Source organism: Protopterus annectens, chromosome 3.part0 (assembly GCF_019279795.1).
Source record: "Protopterus annectens isolate FY-2018-M chromosome 3.part0, PAN1.0, whole genome shotgun sequence".
NCBI classification, from domain to species: Eukaryota; Metazoa; Chordata; order Ceratodontiformes; family Protopteridae; genus Protopterus; species Protopterus annectens.
In genome coordinates, this window is record NC_056731.1 from 1,556,562,400 (window position 1) to 1,556,572,724 (window position 10,325).

Sequence of the window (10,325 nt, forward strand, 5' to 3'; positions counted from 1 at the left end):
CTCCCTGGTCAGCCTCAGTAAGAAGCTGAGATCCCTTATAGGATCCTCCAAAGCTAGCTAAAAAAGCAAAATCGCCACTGATTCAAAGGGCAACCACAAAGCATTCTATAGCTATATCAAGAATCTTAATGGCAACACCCAGATCTGCTCTGAGTTACAATGCAACGGCATGAAAATTACAGAACCAACTGATATTGCCAACATCCTGGCAGATAGGTTCAGTGCTAACTTTACCCCCCTCTCACCCCCTAAAGGGCCCATAGCTATACAGGAAGAATGGAGAGTCCCTGTAATCACATCTATGCAGGTAAAAGCTGCACTCTCTAAAAACAAAAACACAGCATCCATGGGACTGGACAACATCCCAGACTATGTTTTACACGAACTTCAGAACAAACTCGCTCCCCACCTAAGCACCATGTTCAATCATAGTCTCATGTCAGGCTTTGTGCCCAATGAATGGCACACAGCAACAGTTATCCCACTCCACAAAGGGGGAGCCACCACTGATCCTGGGAACTATCGCGCTATTAGCCTGACGAGCCTGGTCTTCAAGGCCATGGAACGCATCATCATGGAACTCATAAACAAAGACATTGTAAACCTCCAAACCCTGGACCCCACCCAGTTCGGGTTTGTGAAAGGCAGATCATGCCTCCTGAACCTGATCGACTTCTTTGAGGCAGTCACCAAAGCTGTAGATGAGGGTAAGGTGGTTCACACAGTCTATCTTGACCTCGCCAAGGCTTTTGACACCATCCCCCATTCTGGAATTATAGCTAAACTCACTAAACTAGGTATAAATCCCTACATCACAAGATGGGTTGCCAACTGGCTCACTGACAGAACCCACACTGTAAAAGTTGCAGACTCCAAATCTGACCTCAAACCAGTGACAAGTGGAATACCACAGGATTCAGTCCTGGAACCTCTCCTGTTTGGTATCTACTTCTCTGGTGTACAGGCTAACACAGAAGGCCTCTGGCTAATGAAGTTCACAGATGACTGCAAACTAGGAGCCATAGTCGAGTCCCCAAATGATGTGGACATTCTACAGAAGGCCCTCACTGAGACAGATGCCTTGTGGCGGAGGCATGGCCTCAAGCTCAATGCCAAAAATTGCATTGTCATCCCCTTTGGTAAAAACTCTGTACCCATGAACCACCACATAAATGGCAGTCTACTTAATGCCGACTGTGTGATAAGAGACCTTGGGACCCAGGTGGACAGTAGTCTCTCCTTTGATAATCACATCACCACAGTAGTCAGGAAATCCTTCTATGTGGCACACCGCATCACAAAAGGGTTCTCATCCAGGAAAAAAAGAGGTCATTTTTCCACCCATTATAGAGTACAATGCCCCTTCTGGAATGTACCTCACAAGACATATGCAGCAGCTGGAAAGGCCACAGAAGTACCTCACAAAGAGGATTACTGGTCTCAAACAGATGCCCTACATTGACCGTCTCAAAAAACTCCAGCTTTAGACTGTAGCATATCACCTACTCTGAGGAGATCTCTGCCTAACATATAAAGCTATGTTAAACCCAGAGCTGTTGGACATGCTACAACTTAAGAAATCCCAATCACTCCAAGCTACATGCTCTAGGGACGTAAACCTTGTCACCACAAAAAACAGGACATGCTGGAAGGATAGATTCCTGTCCCAGAGAATTCCTATACTCTGGAACAAGATACCCATCTATGTCAAGCAAAGTTCCTCATTAGCACTCCTTAAGAAACATCTTGATGAGTGGATGGGAAATAGGAAATACACCCCGGGGATCACTTCTGTGGCTCTGCTCGACAAGGGCACAGGAAATTAACTTTCTTGGGTCGCGTAAGCCAGGGAACCTTGTTGGTTAGGCTTACTTAGGTTCTTGGGCCGATAGCCTAGTACCTACCTATGAACCTACGAACATAGCAGCCATAGTACAAATGAATCTGGAAAAAATATTTTCACAGAATACATATTGGGATTCCCATTCAGCTAAGACAAGGTTGGCATAACTATTTGCACATACTGTGCCCGTGGCGACCCCTGTGCACTGTAGAAAAAAAAATATCAGTGAAAATGAAAGCATTGTGTTCCAGAACTATCTCTAAGAGACTACAAATTAAATAAATCCTGTCATTAGTACATTCAGAACTGTGACTCAAAAACATTCTAACATAGTCAACACCTATATCATTGGGAATACAGGTAAAGAGTGAATTCACATCCATCGTGACCAATATAACATCATCTGTAAACTTAGTATTAGATCATTCACATAATTTGTGAAGAAAGTCCTTAGTATCTCTCAGTATATAGTCAACCTTATCAAGGATAGGATGAAATTGTCTCTCAACAAATATAGAAATGAGCTCCATGGCCCAGCCCTTGCCAGATACTATCGACCACATTGGTGGGTCAATTACGTTTTTATGAACTTTGGGCAGTCCGTAAACCTCGGTTATAACTGCATTCTCTACCAAAAAATATTCGTACAGTAATCTGTTGAAAACACATTCCATTAATAAGTCTTCTATAAATGTGTGTATTCTATCTACAAACTTCAACACTTCAAACATGGTTATCATAGAATAAGTCTTAGAATCACTGAGCATCATATGCATAGTATTCAAGTAATGTGCTGAGTCCATGACAACTATTCCTCCCCCTTTATCTGCCGGGTAGAAACACACATCGTCATGTTAACTAGTTCTAATAATGCAGAGAATTGCCCACAACTCATATTCTTGAAACCTTTTCCATATTTGCTACTAAAATAGTTGTAAATATCATATTTACATAGCTTATAAAAAGCCTCAACCAAAGGAGCAATAACAGGGGTATAGAGGCTAGGTTCCTTAAAAATAAAACTAGTATAATTACTATTTCCATAATCAATTTTCAAAGAAATGTACAAATAATTTCAAATCAGTAAGAACATCTGTCAGAGATGAATGTCCAGCAGGTATAAAACTTAAACCATAATTCAGTACCTAAACTTGCTCAGAGCTAAGAGCAACAGTAGAAATGTTAAAAATCATGTCTTCCCTATTTTGCTGTGAACCACTGGTCCTGCTTCTTGTTGTTCTTGCACAAAGTGTCTCTTCTTCATATTCCTCTCGTGACTGACAGATCTCCCTCTCTGCTTCACTTTCAACAGGTCTGGTGCTTGAAGCTGTAAAAAAGGTTGTTTCACTAAAGAAAAGTTGCTGCTGTTAGACTGCGTTTCACAAATGACATGCTCAGTAGATGTGGAATGCATCGAATTACTAGGAGTAGAATAAAGTCTGTCATGTTGTGAACCAAGGCCTCAACTGTTAGGGTTCGCAAATGATCAGTATGTGCTGATTTAGAGGACACTCCCTCAGGGACGATATTACCATCACTACTGGAAGAAGAGATGTTGCCCCGGTTCTTTGATTGGTCAGAGTCTCGAGAAGGATGTTTCTCGTCTGACCATGTAAAAATGTGTCCAGTGTTAAAATCCCTCATATCTCTGGAAAGTTTTTTTTTTTAGCGTCTAATAGGTGCTTCTCATATTGATCTATATCTGCAAATAAGTCATCCAACTTATGTCTTCTTCCTCTTTCGGCTTTTCACAGTCAGGGGTCACCACAGCGCAAACTCCGCAGAGAGGTGGAAACATGCTCCAAGATCTCACTTCTCAATTTGTTCTCTATGGGAGCAAAATAATTCAGAAGTAAGCGAATATAACCAGCACTTATTTCTAGATTGTGCATCTGCCATTCTTTAAATAAGGCAGGTAATGAATTCCGGTAGACAGGTATCTTGCAAATGCGTAGACCTGTAAGGATCACTCTGTGCTTCAGGTACACTTCAAAATGCAGCCTTTGCCACTGAAGTCTCTTATATCAATAGAGGCTGTTTTCTGTTAAACGAAAAAATTGTATAAACTACTCATAGTTACCAGTCTGTATATTCTGCACATGAGAGTTGACCATGGAATTCATATCTACAGAGAGTAGTGGGTAGCATAAACAGATGTGATGAGAAAAATGCTCTCTTTAAACATGTTAATTATGCTGGAACTAACCATTGGTTTAAATTTATGGCTCTAGAAGTTTACAAACAACATAAGAGGGGGTGATATTAAGACCCACACTGAATGTGTTGAAATAAAATGGATATACAAGCAACAAAAAGAAAAGGGTTAAATGAGTTTATCCCTATTAAAACCTTTATTAAAGTCACGTGACTTGAAACATTAACATATATAAAGATACCTGTATTGTACTTTGAATACCTAGTTGTGGCATGAAAGCGTTCATCTAGTTTTTATTTATTTTATTTTTTGTGCCTCCGAGTTTGTTTATTAAAGTGGTTTTACGCACCTCTACCTACCAGTTTTTTTATACTGATTTGCTGCTTCATATACTTGTTGCTCTGCTTTTTTTTCAAAATATAAATCAACCAATGGAGGCTGAACATGTGCTGGTCGGTTCTCTCTTGAAATCTCCCCAGGTGTTAGTCAGTTCTTTCTTGAATATTATCTAGATGTTGTTCATACAATTGCATTTCTCTTTCCTAGTGTTTCTGGTCGAAGTTTTATTAACGTTTACCAGTTCCCAATTTTCCATTTTTCTATCACAGTTCAGTATCCCCAGTCAATGTGCACAAAAACTGATCTCTCTGTAGAGCTGGCAACAACAAGCTTTTCACAAAGCAAAGGCCCTTTTTATAAGCTAGTAATTTACTCTGCAGACTGATTTAGTGTAGAATATTATTCAGATAAAGAAGACAGCTTTAGGAAAGTCATAGTATATGAAAGGGCTTCAGTTTCTACTCATGCGTTCCATCAATGCTGTAAAAGGTTTTACTTTAAACAAATTAATCACAGTAGCCAGCTTTCTAGTCTTAAGGTCATACTTATTTACAACAAAACTTCAACAAAAAGTAAAAAATGGAGTTTACACAGGAGATTCAGCCTAGCAGTTCTCTAGTCAGTAGCAGTCTTATACTCTTTCTCTGGTAACTGTTCAGGTTTTACACAATGTTGTTGTGTCTTTCAGCTTTTCCCGGTTAGGGGTCGCCACAGCGGAACTCCGGTCCACTAATGATTGGCAGTAGATTTTTACATGCCGAGTTGCCAGCTCTGACGCACAACCTTCAACGAAGGAATGCCCATTCACGCAATGCACAGGCATAATTTCTATTACAGTTAGACAAAGCATTCCATTCACACAGGTTTCTATTAAGTAGTTGCCTACAATAAATTAAACCATACTTTTAGACACTTCACAAGACTCAGCTGGACTCCAGTAAGTTCATAGGTATATACTAGGCTAACAACCACTGGAGCCTTTATAAGCCTAGTCATGCAACCCAACAATGTCCCACAGTTTATATATTTTAGACATTTACATAGGGGGTAATTGTTGGTTTTAACATGATTTACAGATGGTCTCTGCCCTTCAAAGTCATAGGTGCCAGACCAGGTGTGAATCTTTGATTTTCAATCCAGTGGAACAAGTTACACTTAAATAGGGTTAGGGACGGACTTTGTTTCACATAGATGGGGAGCCTATTCCAGACAATGAGAATTCTCTGAGATACATAGCTGTCTCTTAAACATATCTTATTTATGTTGCAAGCAAAATGGTTGTCTATAGATCTAGTACTTCTGATGTTGTTTGTTCTGCAGATGTGTAAAAGGTTCATCAGAGCGGCGTCCAGGGATGCCTTTTATGTCAGGCATAGATACTATAATACTAAGTCTGATAAAGATAACTAAATGAAATAAATAACACCACACACAGTTAACAAAAAGACAAGACATCTTATTAAAAAAAAAAAAAACTCTTTGTAAAGATAAAGGAAATGAAGGGAAGAGAGAAGAGAAGAGAGGTAATTCGAAAGAATTAGAAGAGGTAAGGAGAAGGAAGGAGAGCAAGTAAGATAGTTAGCAAGCAAAGAGAGCCAGTAAGAGGTGTTGTAAAAGAGTAGAAGAAGGAAACAAGTGGCAGAAGAACAGGAAAGCCAGGGGGATAGTAAGTAAAGTAAGAGAAGTAGATAGTAAGTAAATAAAGTATTAATAAGGTGTAGAAGGATTGATCAGGTTATGATTGCACAGCCAGTGATTTTGAAGTTTGAAGTTTGTAATGTTTGTTAAAAAGGGAGGTAATGATGTTGCAGTTTATATTTGCTAGGGAAGTAATTTTTCTTTTACCTGAATTGGTGAAAAGGAGTCACCAGCAGTGTTATTTGATTTTTTTTATAGAATTAGCCAATAGTTTACTGAGGAGCCGGAGAGAGTTAAGATTATTATAGGGATCACATTGTGAGAGATGGAAGGGGTTTCAGTGTTTTGTTGGGAATTAGTGGGGCAATAGTGAGGCCAGCCTAGTAGTTTCAGGTTGAGACAGTAATGTGTGCTCTGTAGAGCCAGTTGAGTAAAGTGTGTTCTGTAGGGATTCCTTGTAGTAGCGAATTTAGCAATTAGTTTAGGTAGTCAGCTGAAAATGGTTTATGTTGGTTGGTGCTGGGTGAAACACAGAGAAGAAGAGAAAGAAGAAAGAGAGAGGGAGTGAGCAATCCTAGAAATGAGGAGGGAAGATCCTATTGACCTATACTTAAGTTTTGATAATATTTTAAGTTTTATGGTGTTATTAATGTGTTAAAATTGGTTGAAAGAGAGATTATGTTCAATTGTTATACCTAACAGTTTAGTTTGTTAGAGGGAGATGTGAGATTTAAGGGGGAAGGGGGGGGTGAGGTGGGGAGTAAGTAGGAGGTAAAGTGAGGAAAGAAGAGGAGAAGTGAGCTAGTAAGAGAGAATCCGAAAAGGATTTTTGCTTCATGGTATTAAAGACTTTGAGTAGGAGAGTATGAGATGATGAGGAGAGAGCAGAGTGAGTGAGTAGCATATCATCTGCAGGTAGGATGATTGGTAGATTGGGGAGAATATTATTTTGGAGAAATTAATGAAGAGGGCCCTTAGAGGGCCAATGCAAGAAGAAGAAGAGAAGAGAGGGGAAAAGAGAAGAGAAGGAGATGTTTAAGAAACAGAGAACAGATAGTTTGTGAGATGAGATCAGAAGAATCTAATGGAGATGGCAGGGTAATAATAAGGATATGAGAATATAGTATTTCATAAAAAAGGTGGTTAACCATATCGAATGCTTTGAGAGGCTAATGAAGATGGACGTGAGAGTAGGTTGTTGTTACGTTCAGGGAGTATAGTGTCTGCAAAAGGAAAGTAGGCAGTAGTAGTACTGTGTGTTAGTGTGGAACCATGTTGTGTTGACAAGCTGATGATGTGTTGTGAGAGATTGAGTGTAGGCTGTGATGTAGTATAAGAGGATTTCTTATACATTTTGGCCAGGGAGAGAGGAGAGAGAGAGGCTAGAGTAGTAGGTGGATAGTTAGAGCCTTCATGGTTATGGAGAGATGTTGTATGGATGATCCATATATCCTTCTTGATAGGTTCTTTGATTGTTTTGATAGTATGATATATGCCTGAAGAAATAGGATATTGGATTTTTTTTTGAAGCAGTTGAAGGCAGAGTTGTATTAAAGGGTCAGACAAGGAAGAGAGAAGAGAAGGAGTCAGTGAGATGGGAGTAGAGAAGATATTAGAAGAGAGGAGATGCAAGGTTAGAGAAGTGGTTTATTGAAGAGTGAAAGAAATATAAAGCCCAGTTTGTTGAAGATCACTGTACATAAAATCCCATACCACATCCAAGCAAGCTTGATTTTGAAGGAGACAGATTTATGGTTGGACCTTACTGGGAGGATATGACATTTGTGTCGCTTCTCAGTAGTCTGGAGGAAGCTGAGTATACAGATAGGGCTTTGAGAAGATCTGTGTAGGACATTAGGTTTATGCCTTACATTCTTTTTTTAAGGAATCTTTGCAGATATTCCAGTTGCTGCATGTGTCTGGTCAGGTACATATGAAAGGGGTATTATACTCAATGATGGGTCTGATAAGGGGCAAAAATAGTAGTACAATGACCTCCCTGGACATAGATACCATGCCCTTACTTATACGGTGAGCAACATAGAAGGATTTCCTTACTAGCTTAGACATGTGGACCAAAGACCAGGTTATTGTCTGCATGTATTCCCAGATCCCTGACTACTGGGTTGGCTTTTAGGGGTTGTTTATCAATGGCATAGTTTCCTGGGACCAACTTCCCAAAATATGCTATAATGCATTTCTAGGCATTGAGTTCTAAGGCATGGCTTTGGTGCTAGTCATTTGTCTATGTTAAGACGACACTGTAAGATGTCTGCATCTTGGGGGAGATTCTATGACTGCTCCCTGTTTGCAATCATCTCTGAACTTGGTCAGTCAAAGGCTCTTGACATTGACCTTGACTTCCAAGAAGTAGATGCCAAACAGGAGCAAGCTCAACATGGAGCCCTGAAGGACTCCACTGGTAAACAGCCTCTTTGTGGAGATGGCTTCACCAATCCTAACTTCCTGTCCTATCTGTTAGCTAGCAGGCTATCATGCTTATTATACAGGGATTTATGTCTAATTCTGTAAGTTTGTTAGCAATGACCAAATGTGGTATTGTATCAAATGTTTTAGCCAGGTCAAGGTAGGCAGTATGCACCATGTACCTTCTTCGCCTTGGTGACTTTCTTAAAGAATTTTACCAGGCTCAGTAGGCATGACCTTTCTTTGAGAAAGCTAAACCAGAATGGATCCAGTATCTGAAAATCTCCTATGTCTTTGCTGATCATTTCCATAAAGACAGTCAGATTAATGGATCTGCAGTTTCTGGGATCTGTTGATGGTCCACCCTTATCAAGAGGGATGACCATTGTAGTCCTCCATTCTTGTGGCATGAAGCCTGTTTTGAGGCTATAGTTAAATAGTAATGTCAGGTCATATTTTAGACTATTCAAGAGGCATCCCAGGATATTATTAGGGCCCACTGAGGCTGTGTTCTTGGCTTTAGTGAACATAGCCAGGACATGTTCTCTGTTTATAGTTGGAGGGGTTATGTTTGAAGATATGTCCCTTGAAGGTTATCTTCACCTCTAACATGGCTTTATTGGACTTAATTAGCCCTCTATGTTGCTTGTTTAATTTGTTGAGAGAGTTCTTGTCTTTATGGGAGCAACACTTCCTGGTTTTTCATGATTTTTTTTCCTTTTGTTGTATAAACCATTTCATTTGGGATGTCACCAAAGCGTTTTATTTTTAGAGTTACTTTTGGGCTTACTTTTGCTACATGCAGCAGCCTCTATGCAGCCACTGACATGGTTGTAGAGAGTTTCTGTGAACAGTTCTGCACAGTCTGCTGTTTACTCTGGGTTTGTATAGGATTGAATTTTGACAAACTATTGCTTAATAAAAGGCAGTGTGCCTTGGAATAGTTCCAAAGTGCTACTGGATTTACTGGGGTTACTAAGTTGATCTTGATTTTGAAGGAGACAGATTTATGGTTGGACCTTACTGGGAGGATATGACATTTGTGTGGATGCAGTATTCTCACATATTTGTGAGTATGAGGTCCAGTACTTTGGAACGTCTAGTGGACATATGCACTATCTGGTCAAGAGTGTTTGTATTTATAAAGTACAGGAATCCCTGTGCCTGAGATCTGAGGTCATGTAAGATTCCCAATCTACAGGGGGTAATTAAAGTCCCCCATGAATAGGCTGTTAGGTTTGGATGGTGAGTGCCTCCAATAGGTCTAATAAGTATACCCTATGAACATACAGGGTGACCTATAGCTTGCTTGGATGTGGTATGGGATTTTATTTACAGTGATCTGAATGTAGAGATATTCCAGAGTATCTTCCTATTTAACCAACCCAGAGGTTTGCTTGTTATTGCTGTATATCAAGACACCGCCACCCTTAGTTTCTGTCTAAGCAGATAGTGATCTAAAAGTGTGGAAGGCACTGAAACCTTGCACTACTGTTTTTTTTTTTTCTGCAGCTTTAAACCATGTCTTGGTAACTGCACAGACATCTATATTTTCCAGGGTGAGGAGGGCTTCAAAGTGTGTAGTTTTTTGTTTAAGGTCCTGGCATTGAGCAGTAACACCATGAGGTTCAGTTGAGTTGATTTTGCTATGTATGTAGGTTTGTCAATTTGGCATTGCCTATAAAAGGCTCTATGAGGAGGATGAAGTTTTAACCAGTATTTGAAAGCCTAGAGGGGGACAGGTGCAGACCATCCTTTGCAAAGCAGCATGGTCTGTTAACCATGTCTTACCATGCTAACAAATACTGGATCCCCTTAGAATGAAACCAGAAACTTAGCCAATTGTTACAATCAATCATCTTTTGTTTGTATTGTGTCATCATGCTTGGTAAAGGTAATATACTGTTCAATGCTAGAATCCTT